The sequence below is a fragment of the Salmo trutta genome, chromosome 26 (genome assembly GCF_901001165.1).
Source record: "Salmo trutta chromosome 26, fSalTru1.1, whole genome shotgun sequence".
NCBI lineage: Eukaryota > Metazoa > Chordata > Actinopteri > Salmoniformes > Salmonidae > Salmo > Salmo trutta.
Window position 1 is genome coordinate 43,995,240 of NC_042982.1, and position 13,383 is coordinate 44,008,622.

At 44.2% G+C, this 13,383-nt stretch overlaps 1 protein-coding gene across 4 annotated transcripts in view; it reads left to right on the plus strand.

Moving 5' to 3' along the window:
• The window catches only part of LOC115163833 (microtubule-associated tumor suppressor candidate 2 homolog), a gene marked incomplete at its 3' end in the record, with an annotated part of 126,196 nt that overhangs the window by 58,820 nt on the left and 53,993 nt on the right, over positions 1–13,383 (plus strand).

Below are 13,383 nucleotides of genomic sequence, written 5' to 3' on the forward strand. Positions count from 1 at the left end.
GGATCTGTGACAGTGTGAAGAGGGACTGTAATGGGCCTGATAATTAGCCTGGATCTGTGACAGTGTGAAGAGGGACTGTAATGAGCCTGATAATAAGCCAGGATCTGTGACAGTGTGAAGAGGGACTGTAGTAATGAGCCTGATAATAAGCCTGGATCTGTGACAGTGTGAAGAGGAACTGTAATGAGCCTGATAATAAGCCTGGATCTGTGACAGTGTGAAGAGGGACTGTAATGAGCCTGATAATAAGCCTGGATCTGTGACAGTGTGAAGAGGGACTGTAATGAGCCTGATAATAAGCCTGGATCTGTGACAGTGTGAAGAGGGACTGTAATGAGTCTGATAATAAGCCTGGATCTGTGACAGTGTGAAGAGGGACTGTAATGAGCCTGATAATAAGCCTGGATCTGTGACAGTGTGAAGAGGGATCTCTGACTTCAGGTCCCACACCCTTTTATAAGCACCTTCCCCAAACTCAGCCAACTCACGTTTGTGTGGTAGGGGAGATCAGCATGACCTGACTCTGTGTCTTCCAACAGTGAGACAAACTGCCTGTGGTTTAAAGATTTTCCTCTTATGAAGTTTACCGCTTTAGTGACTGTATCCACAACATGGCTCATTTTCAGAACACATTTACAGAGCACCTCCTGATGAATAATGCAGGAAAATCTTTTTCTGATCTGGGTTCAGCTCAGCTACTTGATCTTGTATTGTTTTCAAAATGCCAACGTTTTTACCTGTCAAGTTTGGGCACCCATCAGAGGTCACACTGGATAACTTTTCAAAACAGTCCCAGCTTTGCCACATACTTATTAACCTCCTCCAATAAATATTTCCCTGCGGTGGTGCTCTTCATTGACTGCACTGAAGCAAGCTCATCTGTAATATCAAAGTCTGGGGTTCTGGAGTTCTGGAGTTCTGGGGTTCTGGAGTTCTGGGGTTCTGGAGTTCTGGGGTTCTGGAGTTCTGGGGTTATGGAGTTCTGGGGTTATGGGGTTCTGGGGTTCTGCCTCGTAAGAATATCAACAACTCTGCCGTATCATGTGCATCACTGCTCTCATCCAGGACCAAGGAGAAATAGGTGAAATCCTTTACCTCGTCTTTATACTGTTGTTCCACATTCTCTGCGATGTCCTCAACACGCCGTGTCACTGTTCGGCTTGACAGGGAAACATTTTCAAACAGCTCTTTCTTGTCGGGGCAAAGTATCGATGCAGAGTCAATGAAACATTCTTTAAATGAATTCACCCTTAGTGAATGGCTTGCTATGTTTAGCAATTTTGTGGGACAGTACATAGCTAGCTCTTGCAATTCCCGTCGTTTGCTGAATTCAGTTTTGTGAAAAGTCCTTGCTGCTTTTGCAACTGAGAAAGCAACTCTTCCGATGCACTTTTCCTCTGCTCAGGAGACATATTCCTATATTTCTCTGCATGCTTCGTCTGGAAGTGTCGGGACGAGTTGAAGTCTTTCAAGTCAGCAATGCTCTCTTTGCACACTAAGCACACTGCTTTCCCTGATACCTCAATAAAGACATATTTCGATGTCCACTCTCGCTGGAACACCCTACATTCATGGTCTACTTTCCTTTTCTTTGAAATCTTAGAAAAACTATTTGTTTTTGCGCAATTTCTAGCTAGCTACTATTTGTAACTGTGACGTGTGTGTCAGTCCTGTCGGTCACTGTCTGTCCTCGTACAGTTGTTATTTATACGTGCTTTCAAAATAAATGTCCCACAAGCGTTGGGAGTTAAATCATTACACAAAGGCGAGAGTATTTATTGGACTTTTAATTTGAATAACAAATGCGTATTTCAAAACTTTACTATCGTAAATTCTTTATGTGATCTGAGCATGATTCTGCGGGCCGTATTGAATCAGATCCCGGGTCACATACGGCGCCCTGGACCGGCCTTCGCCCAGGCCTGGACTAGACACTATGATGTCCTTTGATGCAGCTGACTGGCTGCGTTTTGGCTGCTGTTGGACCATCCGCAGTACCAGGAATAGTCTAATAGTCTTTGTTGTTGAACTAGTCTTTGTTGTTGAACTAGTCTTTGTTGTTGAACTAGTCTTTGTTGTTAAACTAGTCTTTGTTGTTGAAATAGTCTTTGTTGTTGAAATAGTCTTTGTTGTTGAAATAGTCTTTGTTGTTGAAATAGTCTTTGTTGTTGAAATAGTCTTTGTTGTTGATGGTGTTGGTCAACTGTTGTTGTGTAACGTTTAGGGCCCATTGTCAGGACTCCTGACCCTAGGCGTGCTCTGATAGGCAGATATAGTAAAGGGGTGTGTCCCAGCATTTGTTCCCTGATGGAGAGAGACAGACAGCTGGGTCCTAAGAGCGAGGCCGCTGATCCTTTCACTTCACCTGTCTCTCTGTGTTGTCTGGAGTCGGCGGTACTACTGCTACCACAAGGCCAGACTGTGGCACCTGCTGTTCACTTTACTGCTTGGACTGCACCCTCCGTTCTTATCTACATCCACAGACACTGAGACTATGTGGGCCTGGCTGGGTGGGTGCGTGGGTGGGTGGCTGGGTGGGTGGGTGGGTGGGTGTGTGTTTCTCTCAGAGCCATGCCCAGTAGCCTCCAGTTAGATTTTGTAGACTGAAACAGAGAAAACAGCTGTTAAAATACCATCCCTGGGTGGACATCATCCCATCCCAGTGTCTGTAGACACTTCTCCTTTCTGTCTCTCTCTCTCTCTCTGTCTCTCTCTCTCTCGCTCTCTTTCTCTGTCTCTCTCTCTCTCTCTATCTCTCTCTCTCTCTGTCTCTCTCTCTCTGTCTCTCTGTCTCTCTCTCTCTCTCTCTCTCTCTCTCTCTCTCTCTCTCTCTCTCTGTCTCTATATATATATATACATCTACTCGTCCATGAAACAGTAGCCTTGCTTGGTAGCTATGAGTCCAACAGACAGAGAGCCTGGGGGCAAGTTGGTATGGTACTTGGTGGTGAGATAATCTGCCTATAATGTGTTTGGCTGAAGACAGACAGACTGACAAAGAGACAGACAGACAGACAGACAGACAGACAGACAGACAGACAGACAGACAGACAGACAGACAGACAGACAGACAGACAGACAGACAGACAGACAGACAGACAGACAGACAGACAGACAGACAGACAGAGACAGTCTAGTAGCTTCTGCCATGATAGCCACCAACCTCATTACTTAGAGTGATAAATAATTATACTAATACAAGATACTAAAGGAAACGACAAGATAATACATTATACTTGAGCTGACTTGAGCCATGAGTTCCTCTGGAACTTCCTCTGTAGTTCGTCCGGTGACTTACAGAACACTGTCACGGTTTCTGCCCTATCATTGATCTCCTGTAAGAGTGACTAACTATCACGCAGGAAGCTCCAATGTATACGTTACTGGGATACTTTGGACCTTTTCTGACAGTGTTTCTTCAGAGGGTATCCACCAATGGGGAGGAGGAAGAATTGCGTACATGTGAGTGTTACTTCACTTTGGTGGTTGATCTTGCAGTTGGCGCTGTTGTCTTGTGGTGCTGAACTTTTAAGATGGTTGTAGAAGAGATTCAACCATCAATTTAATTGATATTTTGGTTAACACTTTTCTTGAAGCTGCTTCTTATGAAGTGTTATATGTGCTTATTACCATTCATAGCAACTACGTATGCAGTCATATAGAGTATTATGAAACAGTTCCATGTGTCTGTATGAAGGCTTAATGTTGTTACCTACAGTGTGTTTCAGTTACATACCATATTCAGTGGTTGTTTACAATCAGACATTGTAATACAGCATGCGTAGTATGTAGCATCTATGCTTGGTGGACCATAATGGTCTAATCAAATCACATTTTATTGGTCACATACACATGGTTAGCAGATGTTAATGCGAGTGTAGCGAAATGCTTGTAATAATCCTCCAGATACTGCTGCTAGGTTAGCACTGAGTTACTGTAATATCCCCCAGATACCTCTGCTAGGTTAGCACTGAGTTACTGTAATATCCACCAGATACCTCTGCTAGGTTAGCACTGAGTTACTGTAATATCCCCCAGATACCTCTGCTAGGTTAGCACTGAGTTACTGTAATATCCACCAGATACCTCTGCTAGGTTAGCACTGAGTTACTGTAATATCCCCCAGATACCTCTGCTAGGTTAGCACTGAGTTACAGTAATATCCCCCAGATACCTCTGCTAGGTTAGCACTGAGTTACTGTAATATCCACCAGATACCTCTGCTAGGTTAGCACTGAGTTACTGTAATATCCCCCAGATACCTCTGCTAGGTTAGCACTGAGTTACTGTAATATCCACCAGATACCTCTGCTAGGTTAGCACTGAGTTACTGTAATATCCCCCAGATACCTCTGCTAGGTTAGCACTGAGTTACTGTAATATCCACCAGATACCTCTGCTAGGTTAGCATTGAGTTACTGTAATATCCACCAGATACCTCTGCTAGGTTAGCACTGAGTTACTGTAATATCCCCCAGATACCTCTGCTAGGTTAGCACTGAGTTACTGTAATATCCCCCAGATACCTCTGCTAGGTTAGCACTGAGTTACTGTAATATCCCCCAGATACCTCTGCTAGGTTAGCACTGAGTTACTGTAATATCCCCAGATACCTCTGCTAGGTTAGCACTGAGTTACTGTAATATCCCCCAGATACCTCTGCAAGGTTAGCACTGAGTTACTGTAATATCCCCCAGATACCTCTGCTAGGTTAGCACTGAGTTACTGTAATATCCACCAGATACCTCTGCTAGGTTAGCACTGAGTTACTGTAATATCCCCCAGATACCTCTGCTAGGTTAGCACTGAGTTACTGTAATATCCCCCAGATACCTCTGCTAGGTTAGCACTGAGTTACTGTAATATCCCCCAGATACCTCTGCTAGGTTAGCACTGAGTTACTGTAATATCCCCCAGATACCTCTGCTAGGTTAGCACTGAGTTACAGTAATATCCCCCAGATACCTCTGCTAGGTTAGCACTGAGTTACTGTAATATCCCCCAGATACCTCTGCTAGGTTAGCACTGAGTTACAGTAATATCCCCCAGATACCTCTGCTAGGTTAGCACTGAGTTACTGTAATATCCACCAGATACCTCTGCTAGGTTAGCACTGAGTTACAGTAATATCCCCCAGATACCTCTGCTAGGTTAGCACTGAGTTACTGTAATATCCCCCAGATACCTCTGCTAGGTTAGCACTGAGTTACAGTAATATTCTCCATGCTGCACCTTCACACAGCACTGCTGACTAGGAATACTCTTCTCCCTCTCTTTCTCTCTTTCTCCCTCTTGACTATAATGAACACAGGCCTGGTGGCATCATGTCCCATTCATCAGCCTGGACATGACAGCTAGCCCGGGGACCTTCTTGTGTAGTCCTGCTATGTCCCACATTGCACCCTATTCCCTATGTAGTGCACTACTTTTAACCAGGGCCCTATAGAGAATAGGGTGCCATTTGGGAAAGAAACCTCTCTTTGTCTCCCCTCTGTTCTGCCCAGCTGGCATGTTAGTTTACTGCTGTCTGTTGCTGACTGTCTTAACGAGCTGCCTTTGGCTGGGATGAACTTGAACACGAGACTCAGAGTCATACTGGATATCCAGGCCACGGTTGAACACACACACACACTCTCACACACACACTCTCACACACACACTCTCACACACACACACACACACACACACACACACACACACACACACACACACACACACACACACACACACACACACACACACACACACACACACACACAGACAGACTAGCTAATGGTGAACCATTTGGGACGCTGAATTTTACTCTAGCCTACAGTCATCTCTCTCTTGCTGTTGGTCTGTGAGTTTCACTTAGACATGGGGATGTACATTACACTACCTTATGTATTACAACAACAAAAAACAATTAATTATATATTTTTTATTATTTATATTTCATTCAACATGACAGTGGCTTGGCTTCTTCTTACACGACTAAGCCAGCCGTGTCAATGCCGTGTCAATGCCGTGTCAATGCCGTGTCAATTCTGCTTTTAAAAAGACAGAGAGCTGAGAAGAAGAGCAAGACTCACTGATGGAGAGAGAGATGGGACATTAATCTGAGGTCAACCTATCAGACGAGCTCTTCTGTCATCTAGAAATTCCCTGTTTTTCCCTTTACCTCCTCCTCCCTGTCACCTCTTGGTTATGTTGTTGTCACTTAAAAATGCTTCAAATGTTTGTTTCGTTTCAATGTCCTATTTTTTTGTTTGTTGTTGCTGCATTTGAATACTTCTCTTCAGTCCTGATTTTACTGCTCTGACTTCTAACATGTACATCATATACAGTAGAACAAGTCTCTTTGTTTGTTCTGATGTGCCAGTAGTGATTGTATCAGTGTTATCCAGCTCTTATCCAAGTCTCCTCTGAGAACTGAAGACATTATTTTGCTGTGTTGACGATATTGTTCTTCACCATGAAGAATACCGCTTCAATTCTATAGATTTTTTTTTCAACCTGAAGAATGCTGCTTCGACTCAGCAGGTAAAGCTGAATACTTTCTGCTTCCTGCCAGCTAGTCAGACATGGCTTTATGGAAGCTGATGATTGTCCTGTATGGGGCTAGAGACCTCTGTCTTTAAGAAGGAGCTCATTGAAGATGGAGTAGGTAGGTAGGTAGGACCAGGAGACTGCCAGTCATTAATACAGATCAACCTAGAGACCCAGCTCACCTCCTTCTCAGAGATAGCTGTATTGACACTGAGAATGGGGGAAACCCGGTTATTACTGGTTAAATACTGTATGTTTTGTTTTTTGATGCCGTCATTGTTTTTCAATTCAATAGGATGTTACAACGCTTTCTTGTTGCACTGTTGTATGCAGCGCTAATTCAGCCAACACCAAATGTTGAATGTGGAAACATTTATCATGTTATGAATTATTGAGTTGTGTACAAAACCAACTAACCAACAGGCAGCCCCCCCCTCTGATTCAGAGGGGTTGGGGTTAAATGTGGAAGAAACATTTCAGTTGAATGCATTCAGTTGTACAACTGACTAGGTATCCCCCCCTTTCCCACATTCTACCTGGAACCAAAAAGGGTTCTACCTGGAACCAAAAAGGGTTCTACCTGGAACCAAAAAGGGTTCTACCTGGAACCAAAAAGGGTTCTACCTGGAACCAAAAAGGCTTTTACCTGGAACCAAAAAGCGTTCTACCTGGAACCAAAAAGGGTTCTACCTGGAACCAAAAAGCATTCTACCTGGAACCAAAAAGGGTTCTCCTATGGAGACAGCCAAATAACCCTTTTTTCTAAGAGTGTACTGTATTCAGTAAATAGGTGTTTTATTGTATTGAGCCTAAACCTAAACCTAACCCTAACGTAACCCTAACGTAACCCTAACCCTAACCTAACCGATTGTTTCCCTCCGTCTGTCCCCTCTCTAGGTCCCAGCAGTGGTAGCGATGACACCCCCCTTCCCCTGTCCCCTGTACCCCCCAGCCACAGCAGCCCCCAGCCCCCCAACGCCCCTGCCCTCCACCGCCGCTCCGTGCTGCCCCCGGCCCGGGTCTCTCCCACGGGTAAGCTCTACCCCCCCCACCAAATCCTCCACCCATCCCATGGGTATTCCCCCCCCCCCAGCCAGTTTGGTTCAACACTCGTCTCTCCTTAGTGGAGTCTGGTTCAACCCACTATTTGTGTCCTAGTATTGTGATGCCAGACTCCATAGTTTAGTCCTCTCAGGCTCCGATGGTGAGACATGTTGTGTGTCAGTGTCTAGGTGGTGTTAACATGACTCTGTATGTGTCAGTGTCTAGGTGGTGTTAACATGACTCTGTATGTGTCAGTGTCTAGGTGGTGTTAACATGACTCTGTATGTCTCAGTGTCTAGGTGGTGTTAACATGACTCTGTATGTCTCAGTGTCTAGGTGGTGTTAACATGACTCTGTATGTGTCAGTGTCTAGGTGGTGTTAACATGACTCTGTATGTGTCAGTGTCTAGGTGGTGTTAACATGACTCTGTATGTGTCAGTGTCTAGGTGGTGTTAACGTGACTCTGTATGTGTCAGTGTCTAGGTGGTGTTAACGTGACTCTGTATGTGTCAGTGTCTAGGTGGTGTTAACATGACTCTGTATGTGTCAGTGTCTAGGTGGTGTTAACATGACTCTGTATGTGTCAGTGTCTAGGTGGTGTTAACATGACTCTGTATGTGTCAGTGTCTAGGTGGTGTTAACATGACTCTGTATGTGTCAGTGTCTAGGTGGTGTTAACATGACTCTGTATGTGTCAGTGTCTAGGTGGTGTTAACATGACTCTGTATGTGTCAGTGTCTAGGTGGTGTTAACATGACTCTGTATGTCTCAGTGTCTAGGTGGTGTTAACATGACTCTGTATGTGTCAGTGTCTAGGTGGTGTTAACATGACTCTGTATGTGTCAGTGTCTAGGTGGTGTTAACATGACTCTGTATGTGTCAGTGTCTAGGTGGTGTTAACATGACTCTGTATGTCTCAGTGTCTAGGTGGTGTTAACATGACTCTGTATGTGTCAGTGTCTAGGTGGTGTTAACATGACTCTGTATGTCTCAGTGTCTAGGTGGTGTTAACATGACTCTGTATGGCTCAGTGTCTAGGTGGTGTTAACATGACTCTGTATGTCTCAGTGTCTAGGTGGTGTTAACATGACTCTGTATGTGTCAGTGTCTAGGTGGTGTTAACATGACTCTGTATGTCTCAGTGTCTAGGTGGTGTTAACATGACTCTGTATGTCTCAGTGTCTAGGTGGTGTTAACATGACTCTGTATGTGTCAGTGTCTAGGTGGTGTTAACATGACTCTGTATGTGTCAGTGTCTAGGTGGTGTTAACATGACTCTGTATGTCTCAGTGTCTAGGTGGTGTTAACATGACTCTGTATGTCTCAGTGTCTAGGTGGTGTTAACATGACTCTGTATGTGTCAGTGTCTAGGTGGTGTTAACATGACTCTGTATGTCTCATTGTCTAGGTGGTGTTAACATGACTCTGTATGTGTCAGTGTCTAGGTGGTGTTAACATGACTCTGTATGTCTCAGTGTCTAGGTGGTGTTAACATGACTCTGTATGTCTCAGTGTCTAGGTGGTGTTAACATGACTCTGTATGTGTCAGTGTCTAGGTGGTGTTAACATGACTCTGTATGTGTCAGTGTCTAGGTGGTGTTAACATGACTCTGTATGTCTCAGTGTCTAGGTGGTGTTAACATGACTCTGTATGTCTCAGTGTCTAGGTGGTGTTAACATGACTCTGTATGTCTCAGTGTCTAGGTGGTGTTAACATGACTCTGTATGTCTCAGTGTCTAGGTGGTGTTAACATGACTCTGTATGTCTCAGTGTCTAGGTGGTGTTAACATGACTCTGTATGTGTCAGTGTCTAGGTGGTGTTAACATGACTCTGTATGTCTCAGTGTCTAGGTGGTGTTAACATGACTCTGTATGTCTCAGTGTCTAGGTGGTGTTAACATGACTCTGTATGTCTCAGTGTCTAGGTGGTGTTAACATGACTCTGTATGTCTCAGTGTCTAGGTGGTGTTAACATGACTCTGTATGTGTCAGTGTCTAGGTGGTGTTAACATGACTCTGTATGTCTCAGTGTCTAGGTGGTGTTAACATGACTCTGTATGTGTCAGTGTCTAGGTGGTGTTAACATGACTCTGTATGTCTCAGTGTCTAGGTGGTGTTAACATGACTCTGTATGTCTCAGTGTCTAGGTGGTGTTAACATGACTCTGTATGTGTCAGTGTCTAGGTGGTGTTAACATGACTCTGTATGTGTCAGTGTCTAGGTGGTGTTAACATGACTCTGTATGTGTCAGTGTCTAGGTGGTGTTAACATGACTCTGTATGTGTCAGTGTCTAGGTGGTGTTAACATGACTCTGTATGTCTCAGTGTGTAGGTGGTGTTAACATGACTCTGTATGTCTCAGTGTCTAGGTGGTGTTAACATGACTCTGTATGTGTCAGTGTCTAGGTGGTGTTAACATGACTCTGTATGTCTCAGTGTCTAGGTGGTGTTAACATGACTCTGTATGTGTCAGTGTCTAGGTGGTGTTAACATGACTCTGTATGTGTCAGTGTCTAGGTGGTGTTAACATGACTCTGTATGTGTCAGTGTCTAGGTGGTGTTAACATGACTCTGTATGTGTCAGTGTCTAGGTGGTGTTAACATGACTCTGTATGTGTCAGTGTCTAGGTGGTGTTAACATGACTCTGTATGTCTCAGTGTCTAGGTGGTGTTAACATGACTCTGTATGTGTCAGTGTCTACACACACACACACACACACACACACACACACACACACACACACACACACACACACACACACACACACACACACACACCAGGCATGCTATAACATCAGCTTGACACTGTCTGTGACCACATGTCCATTGGCATCCCCATGTCTGCTCTTACAGATGAACAGATATATTCCCTTTAAAGAAGCTTCTCTCTGCACCGTGGTGTAACTCCAACATCTAAACGTGTCATTCACGTGTCTTTCCTATGTTCAAAACGTGTCAATAAGTTCGGCACCACATTGCTATTACTCTGTGAGTGTCTCTAATGTAGCTGCATAGCTATGCTAGGAATGCTGGGTATGTGAGAAGCAGAGAAGCAGCAGTGGTACACACACACACACACACACACACACACACACACACACACACACACACACACACACACCTGGGTTCAAGAAGTATCTTTTTTCTTTCACACATGATCAAGCTTTCCTGACGCGATAGAACCAATGGCATAGTCCAGAAAAGTACAAACCCCGCTCATCTGGCTCAATCGAACGCTCGATAGTATCTGAAAGAAAACAAACGCTATTTAAACCCAAGTCTAGGTTATTCACAGCTCTACCAGTCCACTACAGACACTAATGGAGCTACAGTAGAGGAGGCTGACAAAACTAACTGGCCCATTGGGTCCTATAACGATCCTCAGCTAAATACACATACTTAGCTGTCAACACGCTTGAACGTTTAAGAGCTTGTTTGTGTAACAGTCTAGCTTCCGTCCCTCTCCTCGCCCCAACCTGGGCTCGAACCAGGGACCCTACTGCACACATCAACAACTGACACCCCACGAATCATCGTTACCCATCGCGCCACAAAAGCCACGGCCCTTGCAGAGCAAAGGGGAACAACTACTTCAAGGTCTCAGAGCGAGTGACGTCACCGATTGAAACGCTATTAGCGCGCACCACCGCTAACTAGCTAGCCGTTTCACATCGGTTACGTTTGGCATACCGAATCTCTTCAAACCGTTGATAGACGTACGTTCGATACGTCCGCAATTCAGAGGCTGTGAGGAATTAAGCATGAATTCAGCCCTTAGTAGTACTTGGTGTGTAGAATAATATGTATGTGAGAATATTTTATTGAATCCTAGAAGGCAATTGAAGAGTGAAAAAAAAAGGTGAGAGACACAGCAATGATTTAAGGGCAAAAAGTCTGTAAGGATCATTACCATTGCGACCTCTTGCATCACGTAGATAGATAGTACTGTGTGTGTCCCCGACGCCATGCTTACTTATGTCAGCATTATCCTAGCAGCTCTGTGCTGTACTGGGTCCTGCTGCCCTCTAGTGGTAGCAGGGTGTACTGTAGACTTGGGTCCTGCTGCCCTCTAGTGGTAGCAGGGTGTACTGTAGGTGTGTTAAGCAGAACACTGCAGTGGTAAGGTGGGCTCTGGCCAAGAATCATGGAGGAAAACTGGTACTGTGATGCCTCCTAGTGGCCACTGTCTGTCTCACACACCATCTACTGTACTGTATCATCTCTCTGTTTTTATCAAGTCAATTCCAGAGGCTTTATTGGCATGGGAAACGTGTGTTTACATTGCCAAAGCAAGTGAAATAGATCATGTACAAAAGGTGAAATAGACAATAAAAAATGAACAGTAAACATTACACTCACAGAAGTTTTAAAAGAATAAAGACTTTTCAAATGTCATTTTATGTCTGTATACAGTGTCGTAACGATGTGTAAATGGTTAAAGTACAAAAGGGAAAATCAACATAAATATGGATTGTATTTAAAATGGTGTTTCTTCTTCGCTGGTTGACCTTTTCTTGTGGCAACAGGTCACAAATCTTGGTATTTCACCCAATAGATTCAGGATTTAACCAAAATTGGATTTGTTTTCAAATTCTTTGTGGGTCTGTGTAATCTGAGGGAAATTTGTGTCTCTAATGTGGTCATACATTTGGCAGGAGGTTAGGAAGTGCAGCTCAGTTTCCACCTCATTTTGTGGGCAGTGTGTACATAGCCTGTCTTCTCTTGAGAGCCAGGTCTCTCTCTCTCTCTCTCACCTTATTGGTTGCGTAACATATTTCCTACTTAACTGAAGAGCTCTTTAGATAAAACAGTTATGTTTTAGAAAAGGTTCGTAATAAACTATTAAGTGATTTCATGTGGAAAGCTCACAGATGTCAGTGTGTCAAGTCAACAAGGTGCCAGAGAGAGTTATGGGTATTTAACAGACAGGGTCAAGTCAACATGGTGCCAGAGAGAGTTATGGGTATTTAACTGACAGGGTCAAGTCAACAAGGTGCCAGAGAGAGTTATGGGTATTTAACTGACAGGGTCAAGTCAACATGGTGCCAGAGAGGGTTATGGGTATTTAACTGACAGGGTCAAGTCAACATGGTGCCAGAGAGAGTTATGGGTATTTAACTGACAGGGTCAAGTCAACATGGTGCCAGAGAGAGTTATGGGTATTTAACTGACAGGGTCCAGTCAACATGGTGCCAGAGAGAGTTATGGGTATTTAACTGACAGGGTCAAGTCAACATGGTGCCAGAGAGAGTTATGGGTATTTAACAGACAGGGTCAAGTCAACATGGTGCCAGAGAGAGTTATGGGTATTTAACAGACAGGGTCAAGTCAACAAGGTGCCAGAGAGAGTTATGGGTATTTAACTGACAGGGTCAAGTCAACATGGTGCCAGAGAGGGTTATGGGTATTTAACTGACAGGGTCAAGTCAACATGGTGCCAGAGAGAGTTATGGGTATTTAACTGACAGGGTCAAGTCAACATGGTGCCAGAGAGAGTTATGGGTATTTAACTGACAGGGTCAAGTCAACATGGTGCCAGAGAGAGTTATGGGTATTTAACTGACAGGGTCAAGTCAACATGGTGCCAGAGAGAGTTATGGGTATTTAACTGACAGGGTCAAGTCAACAAGGTGCCAGAGAGAGTTATGGGTATTTAACTGACAGGGTCAAGTCAACATGGTGCCAGAGAGGGTTATGGGTATTTAACTGACAGGGTCAAGTCAACATGGTGCCAGAGAGAGTTATGGGTATTTAACTGACAGGGTCAAGTCAACATGGTGCCAGAGAGAGTTATGGGTATTTAACTGAC